The sequence below is a fragment of the Serinus canaria genome, chromosome 1 (genome assembly GCF_022539315.1).
Source record: "Serinus canaria isolate serCan28SL12 chromosome 1, serCan2020, whole genome shotgun sequence".
NCBI classification, from domain to species: Eukaryota; Metazoa; Chordata; class Aves; order Passeriformes; family Fringillidae; genus Serinus; species Serinus canaria.
In genome coordinates, this window is record NC_066313.1 from 98,309,584 (window position 1) to 98,324,174 (window position 14,591).

The following is a 14,591-nucleotide window of genomic DNA, read 5'->3' on the forward strand; positions in this document are numbered from 1 at the left end:
GCACATGTAGTTTGCCTTTTCTCAAGGAGACTCTTGCAGTAGTTTATGGCAATTTATTGCACTCTCTTGAGCAGAGGGGAAGACATTGCCCTATATTGTTTGTGGCTCACTGTACGAAAGAGAAAATCTCTCTTCTAGGCCTTAGTTTATGATTGAAATGTGTAAATTAAATGAAAACATGTGTGAGTTCTGCTAGCACTCAGGATCTTAACTCAGTGACCAGCAAATTGCAAATGCAAGTCCCAAGAGACCAGCAAATTGCAAATGCAAGTCCCAAGATCAGTACACTATATTTGGATTTTTTAAATGAGTAAGATTGAAAGTGATGAGGTGGAGCTGAGGGGCAGTGTTTGAAATTTACATTTGCTTTTACCTCACTTCAAAATAAATATGAATAAATCCATCAGCTCTTCACCCTTTTGTACTCCTTGGTGCATAGTGGTTCTCTATTTTATTTCTGTGGTGCTATTACAGGGTTAATATCAGTGTCTGTTCACCAGTGGGCCATTTCAGAAGCTTTAGTAACTCCATCCTCAGAAACAGAGGGATTGTTGTTGCAGTTCACCAGATTATCTGTCTGCTCCTAAGATGAACTAGTTGTGGAATAACCTTTTTTGGAACAGGTCCTTCTTCTTACAAGAGCTTTGGCAAACGTTTGACTGGTATTTTTTTTCTCTGTAGCTATTAATATGTTGGCTTTGTTCTGTGAAGTTGACATGGTGCAGAGTGCTCAGTCTCATGTGGCACCTCCAGCTGCAGAATCTTTCCTCTCACCCCTTTGTATAAGATTGTACCTGCAGAGGAGGGGGATGTGCCTCAGCCCCCTCCTTTCCTCCCATGTGAGCTGTGGGGATTCTTCAGATTTTTGCTAGGCAGTTCATGAACATGGAGGAAACACAATTGAAAGGGCAAAAATTGCTTGAAGTATTGGGTTTACTGCCTTCTTTTTTTTTTTTTTTTCCTCTGAAGAGTGGGGACTTGATTTGGGCTGCTGGTTTTTCCATTGTTCTTTCTCTGGTGAAAGTTTTGTTACCCTAACTGGCATGATGTCCTTCTTTTCAGGATGGCTTGTCACCTTGACATGGCCAGTAAGATCATGAATAAAGAACAATAAAACTAAAAAAACAGATGAAAGCAACAAAGATATTGTTCTTTACTCCTACATGAGTTACATGGGTTACATGAGTTTCTTTTGTACAAGGGGATGAAGCCCTCCCTGAGATACTGCTGGCATCAGCCTAACTTGTCTTTTTCTAAAAAGACTGCTCTAAATCTGCACATTTACCTTTCATGTTGTTAAGGGCTCCTAGAATAAGGCATTACTGTTAATGTTTGACTCAGATATGTGAGAATGAATATTTGTTTCAGAAAGTAAAGAAACCTACTCATGTCTATCCATTCTCAGTCAGCTGTGAAGCCAGATTTCCCAACCACGATAACAGTTCTTTGACTCTTAAAACCTACTCCGTGAGACCTTTGATAAGAAATGGCCAAGAAACTCAAAGCTTTTAAGAAGCAGCAACTTGTTATTTTTTTAACAAGTTTAAATCTCTTTCAGATCCTGACGTGGTTTGGGAAAGTTAATGTTTGGTAGGCTGAGTGACTTGAGTGCTGACTTCTTCATTTTGTAACTTGAATGGAGGAGAAGAACCTCACCACCTTTGCTCTGTAGAGCCTGCTGGGAGTGCTGAAATGCAGCCAAGTCTTCAGCCATGCTGCTATCGATCGCTGTCTGCCTGCCACCAGTTTTGCAGCCTGCAAAAGAGCCTGCAAAGGCCGGCCACATACTGCAGCAGGCAGCTTCACTGGAGCACCTTGATGCTACGACCAGAGTCCTGTGAGGATGCAAGCTCAGTTAGCACAAATCTTGTGGAGGCATAGATGTGACAAGGCAGCAAATGCATTGCAGCTGCTCCCTGAGGACAACATAGGGCTGGCTTCTCTCAAAGGCTGCAGGTGTTGGGCTCAGCACCCATTGGGGCAGCTCCGGGGAGAACCGCAGCAATGCCAGAAGCTGTAAAGCAAGCACTAACCTGTTTGAGAAAGAGTGGCAGCCTGTTTGAGGTCCTTGTGATACAGTCAGCTCTCAAACTGAAGTGTCCCTGTTTGCCATGGGCTGCCATAGCCCTTATGATTTTTAAGCTCTTCATATTCGTGCAGAGCTCATGGCCATCTTTCTCTGTTGCCTGCCAGCTCAGTCAGAGGGTAGACATACAGATTTGGGGATGGACACACATGCACACCCTACAGACTGCTCAGGGTGTGTGCTCTTCCTGGCCCTGCCCTTTCCCTCTGACTTCCTATGCACAGGAGATGTGTTGCTCCCAGTTGGTCTGTGAAGGCTCAATTAGCTTTGCCATTGATCCCTGCATGAGATCAAACCTGTCTGGCTTCATTGGTGCTTGTGTGTACTTATGAATATCAGCTAGCTGGGGAGCTAATCTGTACATTTTGCACGAAGATAATTCAGTTTAATGAAACACAATTTTAAAACTGCAGGTGGGACATTGTTCAGGTGCTGTGCTATGTCTTGCTGGAGCCAAGACAATAACTGTGTTCAGTGTGTTGAGGGCTTAGATTGAGACCATTGCCAGGAGGAAACTTCATTCAGCTCCTTTTAGATATACAGAAAATTAGATCAGCTGTGATCAGTGGAGTTTCTTCATAAAAATATTATACTGTAGTGGGTCCTGGCCTGGGGGATATTTTAGTCTGGGGGGGGTATTTTCTTGTTTCAATTTTCTTGTTTCAATTTTAGTTGTTTTTTTCCCCCCATGTATCAGTTGTTGTTATTTTTGTCTGTGTTCTGAACATCCTTTTAGTGTTTCCAGTTAGCCAGTGTCACTGAACCAGGACTGCAACAGTCTTGCTCCATTAGCTATTACTGTTTCTGAGAAGTTAATGTAAATGAGGGCAGTCAGGAGGAGAAAAGCAAGAGGAATTTGACTGTTCCTCCCATTAGAGCTCTGCCTGACACTACATATTTTATTGTACATCTGGCACAAAGGGAGATTGATAATATAAGATGAAAGGTCTGTGTGATCTCATGGCTGGTAATAATGACTGAGGGACCACTTATTTCTTCCCCCCGTGCTCCCAGTCTCAATCCCATTGTGAATGTTCTTTACTTCAGTGCATTGTTTAAAGACCACAGGTCTGGGCTTCTTTACAAGGCTTTTTTTGTGGTGCAGTTTGGTCTGATTGAAACCACATTTTTATATGTGTCAAAACCAGTTCAGCACTTAAAAAGAAATCAGAGTATCGATTGGATCATATTTCCTAAGTGGATGTCACTGGCTAATTCTCTTGTTAAACCATTTAGCTACACAGTATTAAGCAAGTGGTTACTATTAGGCAGTTACATATGGGTCCGATTAATTCACACATTCTGGCTGCTTTTTGACTAATATCTTGTCAAATAGGTTAGGATTTCAAAATATCTAAGTCACCAAACTGCTGGCACTGTTCATTTCCTAAGCAAAAGCTCGCCCACTTAGGGGACCACAGGTTAGTGTAGTATTGACATCTGAAGGACTTCTGTTTCTTTAAAAAATGCCTTCAGAAAAAAGTAACCATAGAGGCTTGTTGTTGGGTTTATTTTGGTAGGTTCCCCCCCTCCAATAGTCTTTCTGCAGTTCAAGAAAATGGATATATATGGTTTGCAAAAAGAGCTAAGGATAAAGAGGATGACTTCTGCATGTCTTGTCGTCTTCCAGCACACATGTCCAGGAGTGAATTGCTTCCCTTCTTGCCAAACTTTCTTTCACTCCTTTTAGATCAGGCTTCTTGTCTTTTTGTCAGTCCAAATGAACATCATTTCACCTTTAATGGGTATTGGATTGATGACTGCTGTCATGGCCTGTGATGACCCTTTGTTTTCACTGTTCTCCCTCCCAAATAGGCTCTGTGGCCTATTTGAAAGTGCCTATGCCCTTTTTAGAGTCAGGTTTATAGGGTGGGGAGAAAAAGAGGAGATGCTCTGAGGCTTCAGAACAGGGGCGTGCAGTGAAGTTTGAGGGCCCTGCACTGCTGTTTTAGCCCTTGCTTTCTCATGGGCTGCTCACACGTAGTTCCTCCAGAGGCCTCTGCTCCTGCAGCTCTTTCTGCTGGAAGGACAGCACTTTTTTGGAGAGTCAGTAGCTCAGCCAGGGTGAGGAGCAGCTGAAGTGTGGTTTTCTCAAAGCCCTGGCACTTGGCCCCTTTGCAGGAGCATGAACTCTTCCTCTGGGCTTATGCTGCTGCCAAAAACCCAGTGGCAGCAAAAGCAGGATCTTGCAGCTTCTTGGTAGGGAATGAGAGGAGATATCCCAAGTGGATTAGAGGAATGAAATTACACTGGCTCAGGACAGTGCAGTAACTGAAGGACTAAATAGGAAGGCACCTTTTATCAAAGGAGTCTGAGCTGTAAAAAAAATTAGGAGCCACTGACCTAAAGTGTAATGTGATTTTCTTAAACCCTTCCTCAGGAGCATCCATAAAGTCCTGCTTTTTCTGTTGGTTGTTCTGAACTTGTTCAATCTGTAAAAACAAAAGACCACCCTCACCGACCACAACCCTAAATATAGTCTCTTTGTAACTGCTCCATCTCCCAGACATTGCTAACATCTCCAGGGAGGAGCACTGTCTTCTTTGGCATCTGTAAAGTGAGCAGTATATGACAAGTATGGCCCAAAAACTCTAATGAGAGTATACTCCTCATGCTCTGACCTCTCTGATTTACTCTGGCTTTTTTTTTATTTTTGATATGTTTGTGGGGCTGAGGTTTGAGTGTGTGGAGCTAGGATGGAGTTAATTTTCTCCTGCTGACTGGCACTGTAAAGTGGGCAGAGCTGCATTCCTTTTGCCTCCTGCCCAGCTCTTCTTCAGAAGGCAGCTTTTTTCCCCTCTCTTTGTGTATTTTCGGTAAGCATGCCATGTTGCAACAGAAGAAGCCAATGAAAGTCAAAACTTCCTCTTTTCCAGTCTGTAAACATTTCCTGGAACAATATGCTCAGCTTTGAAATCCTTTCCAGAGAGTATCTTAAGACCTCCCTCTCTCTTTCTATGAGTCACTTGATCAGAGCAGCATTCCCTTTACTTCTGTTCAAGCCACTTCCAGGCAACCTTGTTAAAGCAATGAGGATTTAGTATATGGGAAACCACTGCCAGGTTAGCCATTCCCTCGGGACATGCAGCTGTTTACCATCTGCTGGAGCTTCTTGGGAGTCTTTGGGCTCCAGTCCCAGGTTGCAGACTCTCAGAGCAGGAAATTTTTCTTGGACACTGTGTGTTATTCAGAAGGATAAAGTTCATGGGCACAATACAGTAGGTTGCACGCTTTTTATTGTATTACTCCATCTAAAACAAATAAGTTAGCTATTTGCTCCTTCTGCTCTGCCAGTAATCCGTTACATATTAGACCTTCCTTCATTGTGTAGAAGATGTGAAAACTGAAGGGGAATTTCAATAATTAGAAGGAAATAAGCTGTATTTCAAGCTGTCTACTCTTACTTGTTAGGATTGCTCAGGGGTTAGCAAGCCCTGTAATGGGGCTGTGCCAATAGCAAGCACCACAGGTGAACGAAGTGAGCTGGAAGTTGCAAACTGGGAAAACTGGAGCTTTGCAGCACATCTGTGCTGGGGAGACCTACCAGTGGCTGTGGCTGGGCCTGTGGTGCATACAGGAGGTGCAGTGAGGTTGGCCTGAGCACTGCTCCAAGGCCATTGGAAATATTGTGCTGCTGCTCTCAGATGTACTTGTTCATTGCTTATTGAGGCTGGCAGGGAGGGTCAGACTCTCCAAGCTCTAGGAGTCCTGAGCAAACACAGAACACAGGGATAGGGGTAACCTGTAGCTCTGTCTGGGTGAGAGGAAACCCTCTGCCTGTGGCCATGGTGCTCATTTAGGTTAGATTATGATTCATATCATTGTGTAGACCAGAAGAAACCTTCTGCTGTTGTTAGGCATAAGTGCTGACTCCCCAGCTGTAATCAAGGCTGATGTTTACTGTAAAGGAAATTAGATTGGGTTTAACTTTCCAGATTTAAGGAGGTGTTGGGTGGAAAAAGAGCTAAAGCACCACTGAAGCCTTGCACTTACACCTTTCAGAGAAGAGGAGTGCTTGTCATTTATTGGCAGCTTTGTGAAATTGCCCATGTGCATGTTGTAGTGTTTTGCCCCCTGAAGTATCACTTTACATACTTCTTGCATTACTTGAGGAGAAAGGGCTACTCCCTTTTTTTCTTTCCCTCTTCCTTCTCCTTGTGGTCATTCCAACCTGACACATTGTGCTGCAGAGAGAGGGGTGCTGTCGGATGTGCCTGTGTGGGGACTGTGCATCTCTGGAATTTATTTCCCTGGTTTGGTCTGAGCCCAGATCTGTGGGTAGTGTGTAGAAGACATCCATTTAAGAGAGCTGTGAGTGTGTTTCCCAGACCAATTAAGGGAAAGGATCTCATTTTTTTACTGAGGTGTTAGAAAGAAAGATTTTCTTTCTAATGATGATTTGAAGGCTCATGGGGTTTGGTACTATGATTAATTACACATTAAGATGCATAGAGCCTCCAAGAAGCATGCAATTATTATTTATTAAAATCAGAATACCAGTAAATATAATGAAGTGGAGCTTTAAATAACATGGGTAAAAAAAAAGTAGAGGACATTTTCTGCTGAACACATGCAGTTCTGCACTGAGCTGGGACTCTGTGGAAGAGTGAAACTTGAAAGGAAGCTTTCCCAAGAGACTCAAGTCACTGATGATCAAGACACAGAAAGAAGGGAAGAGAGACAGAGAGAAGAGGTCTTTCTGTGGCTGATGCAGAGCAGGAGTCTGATGTTAGGAGCCCCAGTTCCCTCTAGGCAATGCTAGTCTTAGTGAACATCCTTTCCTTTTCTTGTTTCTGCTCCTGTATAGCCAAATACCTCCAACACTCAGCAACTTGCACAGCTCTGGGGTGCTCCCAGACATGTTGCAAAGACTGACAGGTGGAAAAGCACAATCAAAAGGAAGGTGTTTTGTGTTATTCTGAGGAGCTTTACTATGAACTTCAGCCTCGAAGGTTAAAAAAAAAGCCGACAGCTCATCTCCTGTTTTCAGTCTCTTTTTATCCATACTCGTATAATTGAAATTTTCATACTTCCATAATTGAAATCACTCCCTCATTTTCACAGAAATAATGTAAGGGGTGTGACAGAATAGCAGCTTTGAGAAAGTAATAACACTTTATTCTGCTTGATGATCCATCTGATACGGACTTTGCCCTGTACAAGTGTGGCTGTTCCAAGAGCTGTTGAGTCTGGGAAGGCTTGAATGTAAAAACAAATACTTGAGTACAGAAGAGGCAGCCTGGTTGTTGTAAATGGCTTTTCCTGCCAAAAAGCTGGTAATAGCATGTTGTCCAGGCATCTTTTCTTTCCTAATTGGAACCACAGGATTTTGATTACAAACCTTAAGAATAACAGTACCTCCTCTAATTTAAGTTCCCTTTCTAACTTCCACAGTGTGAATTTTTGCTGCAGTGTTTACCAGTGCAGGCTGCCTGTAATTGTTTCCCTTTGCATCCCTGGGTCTCCTTGCTTTACACTTCAGACTTTCCCATCCTTTTATCATCTCAGTTATTCTGAGCACCCAATTTCTGCATGAAGTGACATTTGGTGAGAGTCTGAGATTGATGTCAGCGGTTTGAGCAACTTTCTACAAAGATGTAATTCACTGAAAGGAGAAATTACTCAGTAACTAGGTTAGGATTGCAGCTCTTTGGCATTGGATAGCCTATTGAGTTCATATGGTACCTTTTTAGAATTTTTTGGTTTTGTTTTCAAAAGCTGATAGTGTCAATGTAATTACAGATGCATCAGTTCTGTGATATTTTAGTACTTTTGACCAGGTGAAAGAGGTGTGCCTTAGGCTGGTGCTAGATCTGTAGACAGAAATAGCTTTAAAAGGCTGGTGTTTTGAAGTCCCCACTGAATTTTAGTGATCAAAGGATCATTGAGAAATATGTGAAGTACCCTGGATTTTTAGATAGCCTGTCCCAAGACACAGTGGACTCAGGGAAAGTTCTTCATCATTTTATATTCAGATGTGTTGGTTGGGCATATTCTGATACAAAACTTTTTCCATCAGACAATGCCATCTTGAAATTGGACGAGTCTGTGACACTGAGTTAGTGACAATGCAGTTTTGTCAGGTACCAGCCAGCTTCTCAAGAAATCTTTCTCTGCGGTGTCTCTGCTGTATCCCCACCTAGGCAGCAGTCACAAGGGACCCAGGAGCAGAGAGATCTCAGGTCTGTGTCCTTGGTAGGCTGGCCTTGCAGCACCTGAGCTGTGGCTGTGATGAGACCCAGGTGGTTGGTGCTCTGAAATCAGCTTAACTTTTCTGAGGCTCTACACATCCCATATCTCTGAGCACTCCTGTCCCTGCTTTCCAAGTCTCAGGGACCTGTAGGAAGATTTTTCAAGAAGTGCTGGCATGAAATACAGGTATTGCATCCCATGCCAAGCATTGACTCTGCAACCTACTCATGTGGCTGTGGCAAGTTATTTAACTTGGACCTACAAGTCTCCATCAGTATGTTTGCAGTAAGTACAACAAAAACATTTTCAAACAGATTAAAATCAATGGTGCTTTCTTCACCTGTGGGCTGAGCAGTATCAGTGTGTGCCATACCTGCTCCCTCTCCTTACAAGTGCTGTGAAAATACTTCAGTACTATTTCCACTTAGCAGTACCAGCCTCTAGTCCCCAAGTGTCATGTGTGGCAGCACGTATGGAATTAATTCCATCTGCAGTAGCAACGATTAACACACATCTCTCTCCACAGACCCACTCCACAAAAAAAAGCTGGCATGGCTAAGACACTGCTGGTTACAGACAGTATAGAGACTTCTGCCTGCTACTGGCTTGGCTTTTAACCTTCCCAATTAATTTTCCAAATTTGTTTCATGTGAGAGACTGCTACTTTGAGATGATACATTTTAAATGGGCAAAATGGGAAGATCAGTAAAAATGCTTGTGAGGGCCTCTCTGCTGTCACACCACTTTTTGGAAACCTGTGGTACCCTGGGTCTGGGATGTAGAAGCCACTTGTACTTAACTGAGCCAAAACTTAGTTAACTAGTTGTACTTTCAGTTTCTCAGTGAAGAGGGATGCACAAGTCAGATTGGTGCTCAAGCCATCCATCCATGTTAACTTGAGGCGATCTCTGCTCCTCTACCTTCATTTCTTTAATCATGTATGTTTGTCAGCAGAGACAAAAGAGGAATGTCTCTACCTTATTTAAACCAAGGGAAAGAAATGAAAGCTCTTTTTGCTTCTCCTGAGGCTTCCATGGCAGTATCTAAATGGTACCAATCAACAGCTTTGAAGTGCTGGCAACACCAGCTGGGAGAGGTGGTGTGCCAATGTGGGACCTGACACCACCACCCTTTCTGCCGTCAGAGCTAAAAAATCTCATTTTTAACACTTTGGAACAAATAATATGTTTTAATAGCCATTAATTTGTATCTGACACCTTCTCTCAGTGCCTCTGACAGCCTGCATATTTCCTTTGTAGTGTCATGCTGCTTCTGTTTAGAAGTTAATAATACAATTTTCATAGTTATTACACTGTTTGGCTCTGAGGTTTCCTAGGAGTCTAAGCAGTGCCAGAAATTCTTAGTGGAAGCTTTGGCAAGCTTTAAGTGAATAGCATTCATTGGTCACTGTGCTGATGAGGGCTGGGATAGGGCAGTGGCCAAGATACCTACAAAAACTTCAGTAAATGTTGAAATCTGATGTTATGATAAGTTATGAACTTTTTCTACTGGTAACTTCTCCCCTTGCCAGAGGTAGGGAAAGAGGATTACTTGGAGAGTGCTTGGCCACTGTTATTTTTTGTGTTATCTTTTTTCTGACTGACACAGGAGTTCCACATAAATTTGAGATTGCTTTGAGTCTCAAGAGCAATAAAAAGCAGTGCAGATGAGAGGATAGAAAATATGTTCTGGTAAAATTTATATCCTTGCCTGATGCCCATCAAGTATGGGGGAACTTTAATGCCAACATTGCTCATGTTGAGGTTAAGAGACTTGAGCCTTCTTCCCCCTCAGATGTTAGAAGCCACATGAGTAAAGTTGCAGAGGAACACACTCAGAAGCTAGGAAATGCCCTTTTGTTTGTGCACTATAGCAAGCTTTAATTACCAGAATAGTAGCAATTATGGGATGGAAATTTTCAGCCAGAAGTTTGAACTGAAAGCCTTAATAAGCAGCTGAAAAGCTACACTGTGAAGGGTTGCTTTCTACCTCTAATGACATGATATTGGATCCCATATGCCATATCAAATCTTACCATATCTTTGGCTCCCTTTCCACACACTAATTAACGTAAACGCTCTCACTCCTGCTTGCTTTGTAGCTTGGTAAATTTTGGGGGCAGTTGGGCAGCTTGGATTGTGGCAATGTGTTGCCATCAGAGGGAAAGAATAATTTTTTATATAGTTGGTGGCTTTTTTTCTTTTTTGATGTATCTGAGACTGTATACTTCAGCAAAGGGGGTTTGCTTGTGATGAAAGTAACAGGTCACTCACATCGCCTGGCGGGTGACAGCTTATTTCACTACCAAATTACATACACAAATTCACCTCCTGTTCTGGCTGAAGTTTTGGTCATGACTGTCCCATCTTTCATTAAAAGATTAAAAACAACCCAGCCTGATAGTCTAAACCTGGCTGCAAATCCAAACTACAGCTGAAAAGGAGGTGAGAGAGCAGCTGCAAGACTTATCCATGGATTTTTACAAATAGATATGTCTGATGTTTGCAGTATAAAGAGCACTGCCGAGGATGTAGGGTACAAAAAATCCACTTGTCCTTGAGGCTGCCTAAGGACCTGTCTGTGGTAATTGTCTGCCACTTTTGCAGGTTTTGAAACTTGCAGTCTGAGAAGTTGCTAAGCCTTGCGGGACCTGCAGAAAATGGAGTGAACGTGAGCGGGTCCCGCGCTGCGGCAGCGCTGACGAGCGCCTTGGCAGTTTCCACTGCTGCTATTTCGGATTCTGTGGGTGGCAGGGAAACAAGCAGGAATTAGGTCAATTTAGCTCTTGCTGCTGCATGGGAAAGGGAAGAGCAGCTGCTGAGGCAACCACAGGAGTTATTCCCTCTAGAAGAGCAGACAAAAATTGAAGCTGGGGGAGGGGACAGGACCCTGAGCTGCGATGTGAGAAGGAGGGAGATCAGCTGCTGGAGGTGCTTAGAGCAGGAGTGGGCCTTGCCTCAGGTGCACGGGGCATGCATGGGTTGCCTAAGTGTGTAAATAGCTCGGAGGATGTAGTAACAGCATCTTCTTGCATCCTGGGAAGGGAAAACGAGACGTGTGTTTAGTATCTGCTCTGTGACTGCTCTGAAAATGTTTCCTCTTCCCTTACTGTCCTCTGTTAGCAGTGCTGAGGCAGGGCTAAAATCTGTTTTTATGGAAAGTCACAGGTGTTCTAGTTTGGTACTGGTTGGATCCTTGGTAACTGCGAAAAGGATTGGAAGAAAGGAGTTGGAATTCTAGCCAGGGCATATTTAAAGCTACCTGCAGGACATGTGCTCTGCTGGGCATTGCAGGGATGCTGTAGTGCTTAATGGCGAGGCTGTGGCCCTTTGGGAAGGAGCAGGTACCCTCAATAATACACTGCAACTGCATGGAGCCAAACAGTCTGCAATTGTTTTCAGTTCAGGGTGATTTAATATTTTGCTTTCTCCCCCTGAGAGAGAAACCCAGATGAGTTCCTTGGTCCAGGCTCAGCAGGCCTGCAGAACCAGCTCTATCAGCAGGACTGGAAGGGCACTGCAGCAGGTGTGAGCAGGCACTGGGCAAGGAGGAAAGAACTTGTGGCAACACAGGGAGCCTATGCGGCTGTCCAGTTCTCCTCTGAAACCACAGCCTAAGAGGGAAAGATTGCCTATGATAAATATAAGATTTCTCCCACTTGCCCACTTTAGAAATAGGACCTGAGAAAAGTTCTTTTCTGGAGCTTTGCAAAAGAGTACACCCTTAGTTTCATTTGCTGTCTCCCAGGTATCTGCTAGGGGTGCAGTCAAGCATCCACCATATGGACAGCCCCAACTGTAGGCTAGAGTGATTTTGCTAATAGCAGTAGCCCAGAAGAAAGAAAGAGGGCTTGCTCTTCTGTTTTATAATCCATTGACTTTCAGACATAGTAAATTGGTAAAACAAAACACTCACAGAAAGTCTGCGTTTACAGAAGGTCAAAATCTGCCACCAAGAATTGTAATGTTGTTTTAATTATGCCAGGGCTCGAAGGAGGGTTCCAGCCAGGCTTCCTGCTCCGCACTCCAGGGCCTGATGGGTGCCAGAGTTATTGTCTCTGTACGTCTCACCCGGTCCCACCAGCTGCCAGGCCACAATAAAGTTACATCTGAGTCACTGGTTCCCAAAAGGGTGACAAGTAGGTTGTGTGTAGCTGAATAGGACGATGCTGGTCCTCCACTGATCCTGCCAGCTCAGGTCTGGACTCGGGCCACAACTGCAGGATAAATCCAAACAAATGTTGTCGTCTGTTTAAGCGAGCTGGTTGGCTGGGGGTAGGAGGAGAGAACAAGGCATGCAGCTGAAAAGTGGACTGGGATGCCAACAGAAGAGGCCCTGGCCCTGTTTCAGCTTTCAGCAAACAGAACGGATCACTGGAAAGACACAATGGACCTTGTTTGCATTTGGGAGAGAGGGGTATACCTCTTTTGGGGACTATGCCAGGCAGAATAGTTGCTGCTGATGTGGGTCACTGCTCCTTGTGTGCTTTGGTCCTATTGACACCATTCGTTTAGTGACACTGTGAGTCACTAAATTTGTAGTGCAAATATGGAGATGTAGGATGCTTTTGAGTTTTTTGGTTGGTTTGCTTTTTGGTTTTGCTCTTTCTGTTTGCTTAGATCAGCAAATATATATAGCCAATGGGGCAGATATACAAAGGGAGCCTGGCTAAGGTTTGCTCCCCACTAAGGGACCACTCTCCAGGCTGGATTAATTCCTGTGGGGGAAGACAGCTTGTGTCTGTGGCTGTTTTCCAAAGGCTGATGGTGGTGAGCACAGGAACTCACTGCTCAGGTGCATGGCAGATCCAGGTGACTATAATATGCAGTGAGGGCATTCCTGATGTCTGGTTGCATATCCTGGCATCTCACATTGTTGTTGTGTTGACTTTTGACTGCCTCCAAGGAGGGGTCTGGGCTCCACTCTTCTAGGTGCACCAAATAATTCCCAATTTTGCAGATTGCTGTGTTTTCTGCCTTCTTAGCTTTCTTTCCATGCAGGAAATATGCTCGGGGCTTAAGCACATAAGTCCTCATTTTTCATGCTTAATACTGGCCTATTTGTTTGCTGATGCCACCTAAGCTGTGTGTGCATCAAAGTAGAAGAGGGGGGAGTCTCCTGACATGATGGTGTATCTTTTTCCCATGGTCCAGATTTAGTTGCACAGTCCAAACACAAGCGATATCAGGCATGACATGGCTGCTTTCTTCCAGCTTGCTTTTATATCAGGGTGCATTCAAACATAATGCAATGATTTGTGGCAAATGTCTGCTGAATATTATTTTATAGTCAAGTTAGTCAAAGTCTGAAATAATAGACAAATGGAATATTTAATTAAAAAAAAAAACAGTGCTAGAATTTGTATAAAATATTTGCTACAAATGCATTTTAATCTGATTTCTTGCTTGTTGCTGTGCTTTTAATTTGGTGAAGCAAAGGTATTTTGGTTTTGCAGAAAAAAGCTAGAGAGCTCAGTCCTGGCTGATTATTTGTAAAGGTTGACCTAGGTTATGGGAACTAGTTCATTAGCTGAGAGTGATAAAGGAGGTAAAAGATAAAGGTCATGATATCAGTAGGATTAGTTGGGTGAATTAAAGGACATGTGGAAACACAGCTAATCAGGATAAGGGCCACACAAATGATAGCTTCTACTAACAGCCTTCAGCACTCTGATGCCTTGAAATATAACTCCTGCACAAAGCAAGCAGGAGAAGGAAAGATGCCACGTCCAACAAGACACAGAGCTGAGCACAAAAGATCAAAGGGATACACAAGTAAGTATTTTGGGGTATTTGACTGTCAGCTAATTTTAAAAAAACTTCACTGCAAGGAGTGTCTTCATGTCCCCTGAAATCTATTCCTCACTATTTTTCCTGAAAGCAGTGTCTTTCTCTTACTGCCTGTAGTTATTAACTCCCATCAAGTGTAACGGGATATGCAGGGAAAGTAAAGGTCCTGCTGCAGTAGTGTCAAGCTTAATTTATATACTGCAAAACTGGAACATCTTTTATATAATAACTGACAGGCTTACAGCTCAAATGAACTGGTTTGCTCCTGCAGTGCCACTAGGCAGAGGCAGCTCTTTTGGAAAGCACTGGAGTGTCTGCAGTGCTGGAGAGAATATGGGTGATAGAGGTGAGAGGACAGCAGAGTAACTGGAGAGGTGTGGGCCAGGCAGCCCATCCTGTCTGCCTGCTCCTGCAATCCTCCCTCCAAAAATATGTGCCTGCTCTATCAGTTTGGCATTTGCTGTTGTAGTGAGGATCTGGATCCTGACTGACAGAAGCACTTTTGGCACAGCATGTAGAAAATC

General features: G+C 43.6%; 1 protein-coding gene across 1 annotated transcript in view; it reads left to right on the forward strand.

Annotated features, from left to right (window-relative positions):
* NHS (NHS actin remodeling regulator) overlaps nucleotides 1–14,591 on the forward strand; it is a 241,077-nt gene that overhangs the window by 46,691 nt on the left and 179,795 nt on the right. The window lies entirely within an intron of this gene.